Source organism: Suricata suricatta, chromosome 9 (genome assembly GCF_006229205.1).
Source record: "Suricata suricatta isolate VVHF042 chromosome 9, meerkat_22Aug2017_6uvM2_HiC, whole genome shotgun sequence".
In the NCBI taxonomy this organism is placed as follows: Eukaryota; Metazoa; Chordata; class Mammalia; order Carnivora; family Herpestidae; genus Suricata; species Suricata suricatta.
Window position 1 is genome coordinate 135751857 of NC_043708.1, and position 13344 is coordinate 135765200.

General features: G+C 46.1%; 1 long non-coding RNA gene across 1 annotated transcript; it reads right to left on the reverse strand.

The window, feature by feature from the left end:
• Positions 1 to 11: 11 nt before the first annotated feature.
• On the reverse strand, positions 12 to 7491 carry LOC115301704. The gene is made up of 4 exons (XR_003913248.1): positions 7332 to 7491; positions 5080 to 5202; positions 1778 to 1884; positions 12 to 204 (listed from the first exon to the last, which is right to left on the reverse strand). It is a non-coding gene; the product is annotated as an uncharacterized LOC115301704 (long non-coding RNA).
• Positions 7492 to 13344: the final 5853 nt, after the last annotated feature.

A 13344-nucleotide genomic window follows, 5' to 3' on the forward strand; every position in this document is an offset into this window, starting at 1 on the left:
CGCCCGCCCGCTGTGCGCGGGGCGCAGGCGGGGCCCCTGCCGGGCGGGTCGCGCGTTCCGCGGCTCCCACCGGCTCCCTCTCCCCGGTTTCTCCCCAGCCAGGGGCGGGAGAAGTATCCTCACTGGCCCCTTCGGAGGACGCCCCGCAGTGTTCTGCTGTTGGCGACAGGTCCCCGTTGAGTTTTGCCACCTGGTTCTCAGAGTCTGAAAGATTAACGAAAGGTGACCAGCGATCAGGGAAAACCTCAGAAAGCAGTACGAGAGAGGGCGAGGAATGGTTTTGTAGAATCTACACTGAATTTGACGACTCTGATTTTAAACCTTGTGAAAAGATTTATTTTGTTAAAGATTTTATTTTTGTAGTAAGGCTCGCGCAGCCCGTCTATTTGATCACATCTATACCATACGGCCGCTTTTACTGTTGCAGGTATTTTATTTTTAAGTAGTTTCTATACCCAACGTGGGGCTTGAACTCACAACCCCAAGATCAAGAGTCATATGCTCTACTGACTAAGCTGCCAGGTGAACTTATTGAAGTTTATCAAGCTTACAAAATATCAATTCCTAAACCCTTTTTATTTTAAGGTGAATCTTTTTTTTAATGTTTACTTTTGAAGGAGAGAGTCCGAGTGTGAGTGGGGGAGGGGCAGAAAGAGAGGGCGACACAGAATTCCAAGCAGGCTCCAGGCTCTGAGCGGTCAGCATAAGCCCGACACGGGGCTCGAAGTCCCGAGCTGTGAGATCATGCCCTGAGCCATGAGATCATGACGTGAGCCCAAGCTGGAAACTTAACCGACAGAGGTAGCCAGGTGCCCCTTAAGATGAATCTTGAGGGGCGCCTGGGCGGCTCAGTCGGTTAAGCGTCCGGCTTCAGCTCAGGTCCTGATCTCACGGTTCGTGGGTTTGAGCCCCGCGTCAGGCTCTGTCCTGACAGCCAGCTCAGAGCCTGGAGCCTGCTTCATATTCTGTGTCTCCTTTTCTCTCTGACCCTCCCCTGTTCCCACTGTTTCTCCCTGTCTCTCAAAATAAATAAAAGAACATAAAAAAAAAAAAAAAGATGAACCTTGAAGTAACCTTGATATCCTTCCAGGGTATATACCACACATTGTCCAAATTGAGCAATTCCTTTCAAAGATGTTATGGTATAGACAAAAGTGAAATGCTTATTTAAAATGAAGGCTTTAGGGGCATCTGCGTGGCTCAGTTGGTTAACCATGGTTTCATGATCTCATGGTTTGTGAGTTCGAGTCCCGCGTAGAGTGCTGCACGGACAGATCTCTCTCTCTCTCTCTCTCTCTCTCTAACTCTCAAAATAAATAAATAAACTTAAAATAATTTTTTTAGGTTGACACTTTAGGGGCACCTGGCTGGCTGAGGGGGCCTGTGACTCTTGATCTTGGGGTTGTGAGTTCCAATTCCATGTTGAGCATAGAGTTTACTTTAAAAAAAAATGAGGGGACTTCAGCTCAGGTCATGATCTCATGGTCTGTGAGTTCAAGCCCAACATCCAGCTCACTGCTGTTAGCACAGAGTCTGCTTTGGATCCTCTGTGCCCTCTCTCTCTGCCCCTCCCCCACTCACCCTCTCTCGAAAATAAACTTTTTTTAATTAAAAAAAGATAAAATGAAGACTTTATTTGGTCAGTTACTGACTGTCCAAGAAGTCAAATTTAAGCTTCTAATAGTGAGAAGAAAATTCTATGGTAGCATTCCAAATTCTGTATCTGAACAAGGGCTGAAATGCTAGATTTCTCCACCAGATAATATTCACAGCTCACCTGCGTCACTTTCCCTTAGGATCCCTCTTGCCTCGCGATTCTGGAGTGGTAGCACCCATGGCTCTTCTTTCCGCTCCAGCTGGGAGACCACGCTTGGTCCGGAAAGCCTGTCCAGGAAGGTGAACTTAGGATATTTGTCTGAACCAATCACACGAAGCCTGACCAAAAGACAAGCCTGCCTTCTTCGGTCAGCAGAGGAGAACGCTCAGGGAGCTGCTAATGTGTCTCTGGTCTCGTTGAAATAATGAGATGAAATAATGAAACAGGTTATCTCCCCAAGAGGCTGAGAAAAAAGTCCCTTTCCTCCCATTAAAAACACACACCCACCCACCCACCAGACTTGGGTGATAGACACTCCAGAGTGAGCACAATAATTCATCTCTGAAGGCACAAGGCTAAAGTCAGATAGAGAGATAATTTTATCAGAAACAATGCCGCCATGACCTCACCCTTAGAAAGAATCAAGGAAGTTGACTCAAGTGTGGGCTTTAAACTTTTCCCAGAAGGGCAGCAGTGGATACAACCGTGAGAAAAAGACAAACACTTGCAAGAAAAATAAAATGGACGAAGGTCATAAAAAGGCAATTCACACTTACACACACAAATACACACAGTCTATAAATACATGAAAAATCTTTAACCTTTACCATTAACCAGAAAAATTCAAATTAAAACAGTGACACAGTTAGACAATATAATGTAGAGGAAAAGAGTGCAATTTCCAGTCACACTACCTAAAATTCAATCTTAGTCCTTCCTCTTACTAGCTCTGTGGCCTCAGGAAAGTTACTGAAACTCTCTGTGTCTTGGGGTCATCATCTATAAAACAGGGATAATGATAAGACCTACCTTCTCGTATTGTTGTAAGGATTAAGTGAGAACTCTTCAATAACTGTTAGCTCTCACTAATATTTAGCCCATACATTTAAATCAGCCGACAATGCTAGGTAACATGTATACAAATGAACACTTTCATATAATGCTTGTAGGAATAAAGCATTTAATCTTTTTGGAAGGCATTTTGCAAAAATATCAAATATTATAAAAAGATACCTATTCTTTGACCCAGCAATTCTAGTTCTGGGAATTCTAAGGAAATGAAAAAAAAGAAGTTAAAAAATAAAGCTGTGCAAAAGATATATTACCTAATTATTAACTAATTAATAGTTAATATTAATTAACTATTTGATTTTAATTTTAATTTAATTTTATTTTAAGATTATTCTATCTTAAAAAAAAGACAACTAAAATATGTTCATCACAATACTGGTAAAGATCTGGAAAGGGCCTAAATGTCCCACGACAAAGGAATAATTCTCTTTGATTTAGCCATATGAAATTGCCAGCGTAGAGGCACCTGGGTGGCTCAGTCGGTTAAGTGTCCAACTCTTTTTTTTTTACATTTTATTTTTGAGAGACAGAGAGAGACAGAGCATGAACAGGGGAGGGTCAGAGAGAGAGGGACACACAGAATTGGAAGCAGGCTCCAGGCTCTGAACTGTCAGCAGAGCCTGATGAGGGGCTCGAACCCAGGAACTGTGAGATCATGACCTGAGCCGAAGTCGGATGCTCAACTGACTGAGCCACCCAGGCGCCCCAAGTGTCCAACTCTTGATCTCGGCTCAGGTCATGATCTGACGGTTTATGAGTTTGTGCCCTGAGTCGGGCTCGGTGCTGACACGTGGAGTCTGCTTGGGATTCTGTCTCTCCCTCTCTCTGCCCCTCCCCTGCGTGTGCGTGTGCGCTGTCTCTCTCGTTCTCGCTCTCTTTCAAAATAAATAAACTTCAAAAAGAATTTTTTAAAATTTCCTTTGTATAAGTTAAAAAGTGGCTTAAAAATGGTCAAATAATGGTTCAATCTAATGTAAATTACTATATTCCATACAATAATATACTAAGTGATTATTTTGAAACAATGTATAGAAAAGCATTTATGGTTACTGAAATACATTACAATACAATGTGTAAAAAAGTAAGATGCACAACTGAAGATACAGTATGACCCAATTTTTTCTCTTTGGTTTTTGTTAATTATATCTGTGCTTAAGTCAGTGGCTGGAAGGATGGTTACTCTTCAGTAGTGGATGGAGTGGGACTTTGGTTTTCATTTTGTCTTTTTCTTCAATAAGTGCATATTACTATATTTTTATTTAAAATTTTTTAAACATTTAATGATTTTCAAGAGAGAGAGAGAGAGACAGAGCTTAAGCAGGGGAGGGGCAGAGAGAGAGAAAGACACAGAATCCGAAGCAGGCTCCAGGCTCTGAGCTGTCAGCAAGGAACCAGACACAGGGCTTAAACTGACCAGCTGCAAGATCGTGACCTGAGCTGAAGTCGGATGAGCTGACTGAGCCGCCCACGTGCCCCAATGAGTGTGTATTACTTTTGAAGTAAGGCAAGGAGAAGGTGTAGTCATAGTATTTGAGGAAGAGTACTGGAGGTTTGTTTGTTTAAAATTTTTTTTAATGTTTTGTTTTATTTTTTAAGAGAGAAAGAGAGAGAGAGTGAGCAGGGGAGGGGCAAAGAGAGAGAAGGAGACACAGAATCCAAAGCAGGCTCCAGGCTCTGAAATGTTAGCACAGAGCTGGATGCTGGGCTCGAACCCACAAGCCATGAGGTCATGACCTGAGCCGAAGTTGGATGTTTAACTGACTGAGCCACCCAGGCGCCCCTGCTTGTTTTTTAAGTGACAAGAAAAAACCAGCTCCTACTTTGCCACAAAGACCTGGGTTGGACTCCTTACCTCTGCCACTTAACTTTGAGTCTCAATGTCCTGAACTAGAAGAGGGGGTTGACAACACCTACATTAAAGGGTTATGGTGAGATATTAATGAGACAATAAATATCAAATATACCTGCAAATCATAAAGTGCCATAAAAATGGAAGTTATTTTAAAAAAAACGGTGTGGGGGGCATTTGGGTGGCTCAGTTGGTTAAGTGTGCAACTTCGGCTCAGGTCATGATCTCATGGTCCATGAGTTCGAGCCCCACATCGGTCTCTGTGCTGACAGCTAGCTTAGAGCCTAGAGCCTGCTTCCGATTCTGTGTCTCCCTCTCTCTCTGCCCCTCCTCTGCTCATGCTCTTTCTCTCTCTGTGTCTCAAAAATAAATAACATTAAAAGTAAATTTAAAAATTTTTTAAATTAAAAAAAAAAGGAAGTTATTTTTTTTCTGCCAGGGAGGTGTCAATACCAGCACAGAGATCTCTAGCTCTAAGAGACCAGCGTCCCTATAGACCCTCAGACCTGGGCCCTCTCACAATTACCTAAGTCTTAAATCTAAAGGACAGCAGCATCCTTACCCTTGGAGAGACCATTCTTCTGACTGTGCTGGGTGGCATCCCAGAAGAGGAGTCTCCAGGCAGGGTGCAGGGTACCCATTCTTCCCTGAAGTCCCCAGCCACATCACTGAGAGTCATCAGTTCCTAAAGCAAGAGAACTCAGTATGCATCAAAAGCTCTCTGGAAAGGGGGCACCTGGGTGGCTCAGTCAGTTGAGTGTCTGACTTCAGCTCAGGTCATGATCTCACAGTCCATGGGTTTGAGCCCCACATTAGGCTCTGTTCTGACAGCCTGGAGCCTGCTTCAGGTTCTGTGTCTCCTTCTTTCCATGCCCCTCCTCCTCTTGTACTCTGTCTCTCAAAAATAAATAAATGTAAAATACAAAGTAAAAAAAATTAAAAAAAAATTTTTATGTTCTCTTATTTATTTTTGAGAGACCGAGAGAGACAGCGCGATCAGGGGAGGGTCAGACAGAGAGGGAGATACAGAATGTGAAGCAGGCTCCAGGCTCTGAGCTAGCTGTCAGCACAGAGCCCGACGTGGGGCTTGAACCCATGAACTGTGAGATCATGACCTGAGTCAAAGCCGGACGCTTAACCAACTGAGCCACCCAGGCGCCCCAAAAATTTTTTTTAAAAAAGCTCTCTGAATAGTCTAGCCATTGTCTCAAAACCAAAAGACAGCCCCAGGGCCCCCAGTACACCCAAAGACATCCCCCCCCCCCCACTAGAATAGTTCTGAGAGAAATTCTGTCAACCACAGAGTGTTGCTTTTCTTACCGTTTCTGTATTAGCCTTCCCTTGGCCAATATTCACATCACTAAGTGAGGCCTGGAGCTCCCAAACACATCTACAGGAAACACTAACCTTTTGAGGAACAAATTGTCCGTGATGGACAAGATAAAGAAGAGAGTGTGCGGGTGAGAGTTGGTGGGGTGGGGTGGACTTGATTTTGCAAAAAGCTCTCCAGCTACATTTCCAATTGAGGAAATCATGGACTTACTTGTACTCATATTAGTTATGAGAACAGCTGACGTCTCCTGGCTTGTAGATTTGGTGTCAACCTCAAGGAAGAGGTTATGCAGAAGCTGAGGTGTGGGTACCATTCTATTTCAAGGGTTAATGGAAGCAGAATGGAGATTTTTAAAAACATGGATAAGCTGTGAAATTTAATGAAGATAAGCACAAAACAAAACCCTGAGGGGCCTGAGAACCATCATTACCACGTTGGTAAAATGGACAGTGGTATCAAGAAGCAATTATTTGGGAGGAGATGGTCAGCTTACTGGATGGATCAGTCATTTATTCAGTAATGTGTTGTAAAAGGGAGTAGGAATCACAAAGAAATAGAATGGTTTTTGGTGGGTTTTGTTGTTGCTTTTTTTTTTTTTTTTTGGTGGTGGTGGGGTAGATGGCTTAAAGAGTTTTCAATAGAAAAAACACAAGTCAGCCAGCTGACTCTGCTACAAAAAATTCTGCGAGTGGAGGATGGACCAGACTGGAGTGAGGAAGCTTTCTTCTTTCCTGTTTTTGTCACGCCCGTCGAAGCACCTGGGTACTCTGGAATACACTCGCACTTTGCATGGAAACATCTATGCATGTACACACACTGCTATCGGTCATCCATAAAGTACTGAGTTTTTAAAGACCTAAAAACCGTAGGGATACCTTTCATCCCTCCGCATTAGAACCTTAATGAACGAAAATAGTATCATTAGGAGGTAAAACACTGTACATAATTTTGAGCAGACATTTTATTTCTGCATCAGTTAGGAGACACAACTGCAGGGCCCACTTGCAGGGTCAGCGGGAAACCTTGTTCCCTACCGGGTCTCCCGCTCCGCCCCCGCCCCGCCAGGTGACCCCGCAGGCGCTGGGGCGCCAAGGTGCTGTGACTCAGTGCTATTGTGAGAGGCACCAGTTTGTTCGCTGGGTTTATTAATAGGGACGTGACGGCACGAGGGGGGGCGACTCTCGTTCTCCCCCCCCCCCCCCCCCGCGGAGCTGCAGGCCCTAATCAGGGCGCCGCGGTCACTGGGTCACGAGGCTAAGCTGAAGCCCGGGAGCAGGAGGATGGGTCAGGAGGACGGGATGTCCCGACGACGGCACAGAAAGCCGCAGCCACCTCTCCCCACGCCTCAGCGAAACCCGCGCGCTCCGAAAGGCGAACGCGGGGACCTAGCAGGGGCCACAGCGCGGCGGCGGGGGAGTCCCCTCCACGCCCCTCGGCAGCTTCCCGGTTACCGCCGCCGTCTCCTTCCCCGCATCACTCACCGGCCCGGCCCGGCCGGGGATGGAGCAGGAAGTGAGTCCTCCACCGCCGAGCCGCACCCGGCCCACAAAGCCCAGGCGGTCCCTCCTCGAACCCGACCCGGATTTGTGACAGGGCTGTGGGGACACAGGTGGGACTCCGGGCTTGACCGCCCGCAGCCGGAAAACATCGCCCCTGCTTCATTCCTATTGGTTACTCAGTTTCGGCGACCAGAAGCCTTGTCCTTCCATAGGCTGACGGAGCTGTCGATCACCCCTGGCCTTCTGGGAAATGTAGTTCCACACAAGACCATCTCAAAGGACTCGGAGTCCCGGGATCCCCAGTCCCAGCGGTGGCTAGTGCTAAATGCCCACGTCTCCCTCCCGCGGAAACTGCTTCTCCCGAGTTGGGGGGGGGTGTCAGGAGACTGAACACCCGGAGAGGGGTCTGCAGATGCGAACCACCTGGCCTCCCCTGACTGCCGCGGAGCAGCCTTGTACCGACGGCGGCGTCTCCCGCGCTCTGGCACCTCACCCTTGCCAAGAGGAGGGCAGCTCATGACCCTGACCTTGTGAATCCTCCTATGCCGGGTCCCCCATCCGAGGGGGCAGAGCCATCAGCCGATTCCAGGGCAACTCAGGCTGTGCGTTAAGCAACCCCAAGCAGAAGATTTTAGCATAACAAAACCCCCTCTCCATTGGTCACCACACCTGTTAATAGACAGAGGAGGCTGGCCTGGGTGTCTTAGCGCCTAGGAAACATGTACTGGGTTCCAAAGTGTGGAGGCTCCCGGGTCTCACGTGAGAACCAGTGTTCACTTTGGGAGAGCCCCTACCTAAAAAATAATAGAAGCCTTTCTTTACAATGAAGAAAACGCACCTGTCTCCCTATTTGTTGATTCATTCAATGCAGTAAAAAAAAAAAAAAAAAAAGAACATTTTGGGGCACCTGGGTGGCTCAGGTCATGATCTCAGGGTCAGTGAGTTCGAGCCCCATACTGGGCTCTGTGCTGACAGCTCGGAGCCTGGAGCCTGGAGCCTGCTTCAGATTCTGTGTCTCCCTCTCTCTGTCCCTCCCCGACTCATGCTCTGGTCTGTCTCTTTCAAAAATAAATAATAAACATTAAAAAAATAATTTTTAAAAAGAACATTTTGTGGGGGACAGTACAATGCTTTGAATTACCAGCTCAAGGGCTAATGTGAATCAAGGGGCGTGGAAGTAGCCCTGGGAGCCCACCAAGGACTCACATGCCCTCTGTCTCTCTGCTCCGCCAACCTTAGGGTGAGGCTCTTGTCTTGGTCACTTCTAGTCATCGTGTCTGGGCTCTGGAATAGGATGTCATTCTGCCATTAAATGCTATCACTACCGAAATATTGTACGACATGAAATAATGAAAGATGTAAAAAAACCAATGTGGCAAAATAGGTGCATCAAGTATGATCCCACTTGGATGCAGTGAATATTTGTCATTTGTCTACTAGCTCACTGGTACGGAGTACCACAAGAAAGAGCACCCAATCTTTCTTGAGGAAACAGCACCCATGGTTCAGATATGAGCTGGCATCTTCTTACATGACCCTCCCTCTGTCACAGGGTTTGGTTTAGAAGTGGGGACTTGAGGGACACTTGGGTGTCTCAGTCGGTTAAGTGTCCAACTCTTGATTTCGGCTCAGGTCATGATCACGTGGTCTGTGGGATCAAGCCCCCCCATTGGGCTCTGCACTGACATCACGGAGCCTGTTTGGGAATCTCTCTCTCTCTCTCTCTGTCCCTCCCCTGCTTGTACTCTCTCCCGCTCCCTCAAAACAAATAAACATTATACAATATATATTAAACAAAAGAAGTGGGTACTTGACCCAGACTGAGCCTGTCACGGTCCTGTGCCACCTTGCGATGACAGTTTGTCAGAGTGTGCTGGTATCTCCAACAGAGCCTGTCAGGGACCTTCCTGGCACTTCTTAATCTGGAACCAAGGAAAAAAGACCTCTTCTTCCATCCCTACAGGTGAAGATGGCAGGATGGGAAGTGGTGGGAATGGGCCGCCATGTTTCCTGCCAGATGAACTGCAGTCTGAGCACATGGATGGACCACAGTGAGCTGGACGCAGAGAGCAAACACCAGGAAGTGGTCCTGAGAGCCGTCAAGTCTTTGGTCACTGAGGCCAGAAATAACTCTGACTTTTCCTTGTTTGTTTGTTTTTAATTTTTTTTAGCATTTATTTTTTTATTTTTGAGAGGCAGAGAGAGACAGATCATGAGCAGGGTAGGGGCAGAGAGAGGGACACACAGAATCGGAAGCAGGCTCCAGGTTCTGAGCTGCCAGTACAGAGTCTGATATGGGGCTCGAACCCATGAACTGTGAGATCATGACCTGAGCTGAAGTTGATGCTCAACTGACTGAGCCTCCCAGGTGCCCCTCCTTAAGTTTGTTTTATGAGTCAATAAACATTCCTTTCTTGCCTAAGCTAGTTTGAGTGGTAAAGTTCAGGCACTCGAAATTTAAAAATTCCCCAATAATCGAAAATTTGAAATCCCCCAATAATGCACCATTTCCATTAAAAAAATCCATGCATGTGTATACACACATGTATGTATATACAAACATAAGAATCACTTTTGTTCATCTGTATTTTATATCTTTCTCTGAGTCTATTCAGTTGTTAATGCCATGTTGTAGAATTGCCCATTTATTTATTATTGAGACAGAAACAGAGCATAAATGGGGGAGAGGCAGAGAGAGAGGAAGACACAGAATCTGAAGCAGGCTCCAGGCTCCAAGCTGTCAGCACAGAGCCCAGCGCAGGGCTCGAACCCACGAACCGTGAGATCATGACCTGAGCTGAAGTCAGACACTTAACCAACTGAACCACCCAGGGGCCCCTAGAATTACCCATTTAAATGTACCCTTTGTAAAAGGTTCAGATAATTCACCTAAAAGAGAATACAATTAGAAACAAAATGTGCAAAAAAAAAAAAAAGAAAGAAAAGAAACAAAATGTGCAGCTTTCATCCTTGCTGATAATAACAAACAAGCACAATTATTTGAAACCCTTTGAAACTGAACCACTTCCAGGATAATTAACCAAAACAAAGTATCTGTACGTAATGTGATAATCAGTATCTGTACCTAATGTGATAAAAAGGATCAGGTAGGGATTATTATCAACTGGTCTGATAATGAGGTAGTTCTCTTCAACGCCCTCTTCACAGGAGATACACTGTATCTTCCGCAAAGCTGTGTTCTCATTTGGAGGAGGCCTGAGATTTCCAGAAAGCCTCCCCACAGCCCCCTTCCAGGATCTCGGAACCAACCTTCCCGTCTCTGGTAACCTGACAGCACTCATGAAAGACTTTCCTGTGTCCTGTGACTCGTATGAGGGAGCCTTTGTGACCCTCGCGGGGCAATTTTTGCGAGACAGAAATTCTCTGTTTGAAAATGCAGGTTGAAATCACGTATGCCATCACCACGGGAGTTTCTTACGTAAGTAATATGTATTCATTTTTAAAAATTAGAAATACAGAGAAATAGAGAAATCCTACCACCTACTAAAAAAAGTTAATATTTTGCTACAGATCTTTCCTGTGTGTGTGTGTGTGTGTGTGTGTGTGTGTATGTGTGTGTGTATTAGAAAATTTTGCTCCAGCAGAAGCTAGAGTTCAGGTAGCTCTAGGGAGAAGGGAGAATCCTTCCCTTCTTTCCTTATTCCATTTGATGTTCTTATATGTGCTGGCACCCAAGATTCTTCCCTTTTTTGTTTCAAGGAGAGGGGAGATTATGGGGGCAGAGGTGCCTGGCGAGAAGAGAGGAAGACAGTGTGGGGAACAGTTTGGTGTCTGGTGTGTTTCTCTGGCCACTTAGGAAAGACCTAGAAACACGGGGAGCTACGCTCAACACAGGCTGGCTAGGACCCCAGGCCCCGGCATGCTCTCCGGGGCACACAGATGCCGTGGACCTAGAACCGGAGAGGGGCCCCCTCCTAGCCTGGGGACCGGCCCTCGGCCGCACAGGCAGCAGGAGAAGGGTGGGGGTGGCCGAGCTTCACAACCGGAGTAGTGCCACATCTGGGGATGCCCCTGAGGAAAGGGAAGAATCTTCTGAGCAAGGGTGAGGAGGGACATGGAGGTCTTGTCGCCAAGGGGGTGAAATGTAGACAGCGCTTCTCAAATCTTAACAGTGAGCTAATCGCCTGGGGAAGAGCGGGGAGGCTTGTGGGTTGGTTTGTTTGTTTACTTTTAAGGGTCTTTTTTAAAATGTTTTTTATTTATTTTTGAGAGACAGAGACAGCATGAGCAGGGAGGGGCAGAGAGAGAGGGAGATACAGAATCTGAAGCAGGCACAGAGCCCGACGCGGGGCTCGAACCCATGAACCGTGAGATCATGACCTAGGCTGAAGCCAGACACTTAACCGAGTGAGCCACCCAGGCGCCCCTTAAATGTCTTTTAAATTTTTGACTTTTTTTTTTTTTTTTACTTTAAATGTCATTAACACAGCACTTATTTGCTGGGAATCTTTTACTTTACATGACTTCCATAGATGATCCAAAATAAAGCCGCAAGATTTTCATGTTGAGTACTACTTGGGGGACAGTGAATATCAGAGGACATTTCTCTCTACTATAATGATTTACATTTTTTAATGTTTATTTATTTTTGAGAGAGAGAACGGCAGAGCACAAGCAGGGGAGGGGCAGAGAGAGAGAGGGAGACACAGAACCGGAAGCAGTTCCGGGCTCCCAGCTGTCAGCACAGAGCCCGACGCAGCCCTCCAACTTACGAATCATGAGATCATGACCTGAGCCGAAGTTGGACACTTAACCTACTGAGCCACCTAAGCGCTCCTCTACTATAATGATTTAAGCAGCATTTTCTCTTCCTGTCCTATGGGAACAAAAGAGAAACATGATTTACTAAAGGTTTCAGGGAAAGTGCTAGGTTGGCTTCATTTAAAAAATGTTTTTGAGATAAAATTCAAAAAATTTAAGTGTACAACTCAGCGGTCGTTCGTATATTCACAACATTGGGCAACCATCACCACTATCTAATTCCAGAACATTTCCTTCACCCCCAAAAGAAACCCCTCACCTATCATCAGTGACTCCGGATGCCCCCTTTCTCCCACTCCCTAGGCAAACAAGAATCTTCTTCTTGTCTCTACAGGTCTGCCTTATCCTGGACACTTCAAATGAACAGAATCGCACAGTACATGGGCCCTTTTTATTAAAAAAAAAAAAGAAATTTTTTTTAATGTTTATTATTTTTGAGAGAGAGAGACAGAGAGCAAGTAGGGAAGAGGTGGGGAGAGAGGGAGACACAGAATCCGAAACAGACTCCAGGCTCTGAGCTGCCAGCACAGAGCCCGATGTGGGGCTTGAACTCACAGACCACAAGATCATGACGTGAGCCGAAGTCAGATGCTTAGCCAACTGAGCCACCCAGGTGCCCCTTAAATATGTATTCTGATTCAGCAGGCAGGGCTAGGATGGAGTCTGAGATTCTGCCTTTCTAGCAAGTTCCCAGGTTGTTGTCAATACCGCTAGTTCAAGCACCTCATGTTGAATATAAAGGATTTGGGGGCACCTGGGTGGCAGAGTTGCTTGAGTGTCCAACTTCGGCTCCAGTCCTGAGCTCAGTTCATGAGTTCAAGCCCTGCATCAGGCTTGCTGCATTCGGTGTGGAGCCCACTTTGGATCCTCTGTCTGCCTCTCTCTCTGCCCCTCCCCCACTTGTGCTCTCTTTCAAAAAATAAAAAATGAATGTTAAAAAAAAGAACATAAAGGACTTAGACTCTAAACAGCACATTTTAGAGCATCACAGTTTAATTAATATGAACACGGGCCTGAAGCACACTGGTACACTCACACACACACACAGTTTTTTTTTTTTTAATGTTTTATTTATTTTTGATACAGAGAGAGACAGAGCATGAGAGGGGGAGGGGCAGAGAGAGAAGGAGACACAGAACCGAAAGCAGGCTCCAGGCTCTGAGCTAGCTGTCAGCACAGAGCCTGATGCGGGGCTCGAACCCACGAACGTGAG